The 6,041-nt window shown below is 38.1% G+C and overlaps 1 long non-coding RNA gene across 1 annotated transcript in view; it reads left to right on the top strand.

Annotated features, from left to right (window-relative positions):
• The window catches only part of LOC128318859 (uncharacterized), a 44,985-nt gene that overhangs the window by 1,496 nt on the left and 37,448 nt on the right, over positions 1 to 6,041 (top strand). The window contains exon 2 of the long non-coding RNA XR_008302299.1: positions 829 to 920. This is a non-coding gene — a long non-coding RNA (uncharacterized LOC128318859). The remainder of the gene's footprint in view (positions 1 to 828; positions 921 to 6,041) is intronic.

Below are 6,041 nucleotides of genomic sequence, written 5' to 3'. Positions count from 1 at the left end.
ACCAGGAAAACAGGACATGGTCAAAGGCAGTAGAGTTTCTGGGGGCTGAGAGCAATTTTAAAAATAGAATTATTTGAGTGGAAAATGTGAATCATTATGCATCATTATTGTTTTATCCAATAATACAGCATAGGTGCCCATTCTCTTGAAGGATGCCAATAATTGTGAAGTTGACTGTATGTTGCTTGTATGGAATTCTATGCCTTTAGAAATTCTTAAAGAGGTCCTATTTGGCTTGTGGGACATGCTTTTCTCACTGAATAGTCAAGTTCATTCCATAAGAGCTTGATGGCTGAGTTCTGACCAGTGCCTTTTGGTAGTACTTCTTGCAGTTCTTTCCTATATAAATATTGGATATAGCTTTGAAGTGTATTTGGATTTTTTATGCTGTTTCATAGTGAAGTAAAGTTTTGTTCTATTTTATTGTTCTTCACTGTTCCATTGATATGGACAGGTAGACAGGATATCCCACTTCACTATAACCTCCACCATGTTTTAAAGATGGTGATGTAAAGATGTTTCCATGAGTCCAGAGTGTGCCCTTACAATCATCCACTCATCATTCTTCTGCCCACTGGAGTGTTTTTTTTTTTTTTCTTGTTGGTTGTTAAATAAGTGGTTTCTTGGCAGAGACGCATCCCTTAAGACCAGTTTCACTTCAGTGCCTCTTTTCTGTCTAAGATAAAGGCTTATCTGCATTTGCTCCATTTATTCTCTCTTTAATTTCTGAAGATGTTTTGCTTTGTTCTTGCTTGTTAGTGACAATGATGTACTTATTTGCTGAAATAGATATAATTGGTTCTTCTTCCTGTTCTCTTTTTGTTGCAGTAACCTTTGGTTTCTTTCTGAAGTGAAGTCCATTGTTTGATACAACCAGCTTCTTTGCTATTACTCTTCCTGTATAACACTCTTTCCTTAAGGTACGCATCTTTATTCTTGTTTGAATGAATACACGTACATAATATACAATTACCAGCTGCTTTAATAGGAACACCTGTACACCTGCTCATTTATGCAGTTATCCAGTCAGCCAATCATGTGGCAGCAGAGCAGTGCATAAAATCATTCAGACACAGATCAGGTACGATACTGTCATTTTTGCTAGATATAGCAAGTAAGTAACTTTATTAGGCACTCCTGTGTTTTACTGTATATACACCCACTGGCCCCTTTATTAAGGTGAGCTACCTTATAAGTGCACTTGCTGGCAATCCATAACTGACTGTAGGGCAAATGTTGCTGTGCACAATAGAAGGACCGCCATAGGACCATCATAGGGCCAGATATTATTTGGGTTCAAGACTATTCTCAGTAACACTATGCTGAAGGTGGATGTGGCACTGATACAAGTCTATCAGTACACTTACTGGCCACTTTATTAGACACACCTACCCTGTTGGTTCACCTTGAAGATGCACATTTATAGACTATAGCTCATTTGTGTTATTCTTTTTATTCTAGATTCTTGTTTGGTGTGCTATTTCTCAACCCAGCAGTGGCATTGATTTATTTGAAAACCCTATACAGATACACTGCCATGTCACTACAACATAATTATTTATAATTTTGTAATTATTCATTTTCATTTTGTTAGGACAATCAGAGACATAGTTATAAGAGAAAAAAAAATTAAGGTCACACAGGACATAGAAGTTCAAATGTGCTGAACAGCAGCCAGGCATTTTGCCTTGTCTGCTACACAGCTGGGGTAAATTGAGTTCTTTCATATTTCCTTGATACAAGGAAAAGGAAGACTGAACCTGACACTTTTAATGTGCTGAGAAAAAGATGATGTAATGAATATACACTGATTCACACATCTTTATGCTGTTTTCATTTTCCTGTCTGTATTCATTGCTGTGTATATGCATTGTGCTTGCCTTTTTTATTTCAGTCTGCCTGCATTCAGTGCGCTCTATATGAGCTGTGCATGTCTTTTTAATGATGGGTTAGGAGGCTCTGAGAATGCTGTGCAGGGCCCTTCTAGTGTTTACTGCAGGCTGAAATCTCATTAAAGTAAGCTGCTGCTATTTCCAGCCTGTAATCGAGCTTCAGCGTTTGATTATCTATGTCTGGGCCAGATCAAAATCGCACTGTTTCTCGGCAGCATTAGTTTAAAAACGGGTGCATCACTCAGTAGGTGACTCAGATGGAATACAAAATTGTCTTCCAGTCACACTACACAGTCTCATACAGAAAAATGAAAAAAAAAAAGAGAGCATAGCTTTTTAGCTACTTTTACAATCCGAAGATGTGTTTATTTATTTACCAACTGTCTTTCAGAAGCTTCCGATTTCCAGTGTGGAAGCTGATACCCATATTATTCTGTGCTATAAACCAGCTCATCTGTTATTTGTGGTTGTGATTAAGTGAAGTCTGATTACACAGAAAGGCTTCTGTAGCTTTCAACAGATTTATACTGATTAAATACAGTGCTGCAAATCATGCATAAATATACCACACATATATTGGCCTGGAAGGATTTTTTTTTTTTTGTTGGTTCTGTCTCACCACTGTCATTAACAACAACAAGACAAACAGAAGCTGCCATAAACAGCGCAGAGGCACCATACGATCCGCTCTCCAATTAAAGTGCATGCATGACTGGCATCGTTCGTAGCTCTGTTTCCCAGAAACCAGGCCGGCCCTGAATAACCATCTTTCGGCAGCTGTGTCACAAGATCCCAGACGCAAGGTCACCCTGCCGAGAGACAGACAGGTGTGCGCAGCCACAGGAACAAATCAGTCTCAATGCACTGCTCGCAGCTACCTGACAGACTTAGCTCAGCTCAACTGCTCACCCTGAGTCTGATAGATGATGAACTACTACAAGCCATCAAATTTAATGGTAGACACAGTGGTTCTTATTCATCAAAGCTGCATATAGTGGAATTTGAGTGCTAATAGGAGTGTAAGGATACATCATGAAGTGCTGCAGAATTCTGACAATGTGCATTGTGGAAATGTACATGTACACTGCTTTTATGCCATTTTTGTAGCGTCCAGAAAAATATACTAATATGCAGCAACCTCACACACAAACTAACCAACCAACAAAAACATCTCTATCTCAGCCGTATTGAAATGTATTTTTTTACTTTCTCCACTTATTTCATTTCTTTCAATATTGGATGACTGTAGTCTGCTATATGGTTTCCTTTTATAGGCCGACTGATACAAGACCTGCATAAATTAGGGTGTGTTTAATGTAAATTAGATGTACGTGAGGGTAAATTGGGGTTTGCTGTATGCTTCTGACATGTAAATAAGGTACTAGTGGGTGAGAAACTGAGTCCACGCAGCTGTAACTGATTCATTCTTTGCACTCAAATCACAGCTTGTTTTGATGTTTTATGAGTTTTATGAATCAGATGCAGATTCATTTGTGTTATTCTGTTCAGTGGTCTCTATGCAACATCGATTAAGAAGGGCCAATATGTGCCATTGTTAATTGTGGTAGTAACATAAATGACAGTCTTTAGGTTTTCCGTGTTTCACAGTGTGGTTAGATGTTTGACATGCTGGGCCAATGGTAGCCTGAGATTAGCCTGGAATATTCCTTTAATGCTCTGCAATAGTTAACCCTCAACATGCGTAACGCTATGCTTGCATTGTATTCTGTCTTTACTTGTTTATTTTGATTAAAAAAAGTAAATTAATGAACGTAATAAGGCTTACGTCCATCCGAATAGGTTAGCAATATTTGGAAATAAAAGATTCTTGCAGCGGAGGTGACCACTTTAGGCCCTGCTTCCCACCCCCTTAATGTAATAAGACGTGAAAGGTTCTCATTCCCCTCCCAAACTAGAATTTGTATCCTTCATTTGTTTGTTTTACATCTCATTGCTTCTCTGATGTGATAGCTGGTAAATGCTAGCTAGCATCTATGTTGCTTTCTTAAACTAGCTAGTTTCAACACCATGTTTTATAGCAGCAAAGAGTAGTATTAATAGATAAATAATATGTCCTAAAAGCAATGCATCCTACTGCAGTCCCCATTTAACATAAGGCTTCAAGCTAGCCCATTAGCTTTAGTTACAGTCAGTGCAGGATGAGCTGCCAGTGCATTGGCCATATTATGTGGCAATTTTTTTTTCTAGTAAAGGCATTAGCTGCCTTTGCTAATAGTTTGATGTCGACATGCAAAAATTTTTAATAATTTCTATATTGATTGTATTGCATATTTTGGAGGCCTGGAATTTCTTTTTCTAAAGACAATCACCTAACTTTCGCCCTAAGTGAAGATAAAAACGGGCAAGCAGCTTAAATGCTAGAAACATTGTAAGACATAATAGATGAATACCCAGATACAAATGTAGCCAACATGGGCACAATGGGCCTCATTTATCAATCTTTTAGTTGTATGTAAATGTTTGCATAAGCCAAACCAAGCTAAAAATTTCTCCCGGATTTACAAAAGTTTCGGAAACACTAATTTTCTTCATACTCATGTGCGTATATTGACGAATGCCAATTACTTTTAAATTACCAGACACGCACAAGACACAGCTGATTTGCACTTGGTGACACCCACAAAACTCCATAAAAGGCAAAGTTCACACAGCTGAAATGAGTAAACTGCAAAAAATACTTCCTCAAAGGTAGATGTGAAAGTTATTTTGACTCATGTCTATGCCATTAAAAATACACCCATATGTGGTTCTTCTCCAAAATGTTGCCACAAAGTTGGAAGCACACAATTGTATAGAATATCTTTGTATTTTGTAGCATTGCAATTTCACCAAACCTTGCCAAGGTTGGAGGGAAAGAACTCGAGTGGCCTACATAGAGCCCTGACCTCAACCCCGCTGAACACCTTTGGGATAAACTACAACGCTGACTGCACCCCAGGCCTCCTCACCCAACATCAGTGTCTGATCTCACTAATGCTCTTGTGGCTGAATGAGCACAAATCCCCTCAGCCACGCTCTAAAATCTAGTGGAAAGCCTTCTCAGAAGAGTGGAGAGGGGAACTAACTCTGGAAGGGCATGTTCAAAAAGCATATGGATATGATGGTCAGGTGTTCATAAACTTTTATCCATATAGAGTACATAAGCTATTTAAACTTGATAGCATAAGCAATATTTATAAAAGTGCAGTAACTCATTACACTTTGAAGCCAATCAATTGATTGCATTAGTTTGTCTTCTTATGTGTAAATTTACACACACTCAGGAGCACAATAAGGATACAAATGTTCTTCCAAAATTACAGCATTTTCATGAATTCCACAATTTCTTGTGCAAAAGCTCAAACAAACGATTTGCACGAATTAAATCTGTTCGTACCCAGCTTGAAAAAATGAAGCCCAATGTATGGCATTTATATGTCTCAATGACGTCACATGCTGTTTGTTTGCTAATTTTGAAGATCTCAGCATAAAATTTATTTGAATCTCTGTTAATGCATGTTCTTAATGATCTGCTTGAGGCAAGATGCAATATTTAGTCAGTTGCTGATTGTAGTCAGCAAAATGCAGCCCCCAAAAAAGTAGGTTATGTTGATTACTCGTGGGAGGAAAGTTGCATGGAGGGAACTTGAGCAGAATCTGCTTATCACATGGTGAGATTGGGGAGATTAAATAAATTAATGCCAAGAGCGTGTGCTGCCTTACATCACTGATGAGTTTAGATACACATTATACTCAAGGATTAGTCTTGCAAGGCCAGATGTGATCTCTAACAAGAGTTCATGTCTGGCAACAGACTTTCACAAACATCGCAGTGAATTGTGGTGAAAACAAACAGCAGTATAGGCTTTACCTCTAAAACCTGCCCCAATTTCCAGTCTGGCACTTTTAATGTCTAGAGGAGTAAACTCCTTCCAGAAATATATGTAAATATTTAACTGAACCATTCTTGCCTTGCCAAAAGACATTTGTTTTAAATGACTTTTTGGCCATCCTTTCTTGCATTTATGATACAGTATTGTTGTTGGCCATTGGATTGGCTTGGAAATGAAAATTTTTTTTTTTGCTCACTACATTTCACCACAACCTCAAGTCAAACTTTTTCAGTAGTGTCTCCAATGTGTATTCTTT

The sequence above is a fragment of the Pangasianodon hypophthalmus genome, chromosome 9 (assembly GCF_027358585.1).
Source record: "Pangasianodon hypophthalmus isolate fPanHyp1 chromosome 9, fPanHyp1.pri, whole genome shotgun sequence".
NCBI lineage: Eukaryota > Metazoa > Chordata > Actinopteri > Siluriformes > Pangasiidae > Pangasianodon > Pangasianodon hypophthalmus.
The sequence above is the reverse complement of the archived record's forward strand: the minus strand, read 5'-3'. Positions and strand labels throughout refer to the sequence as shown.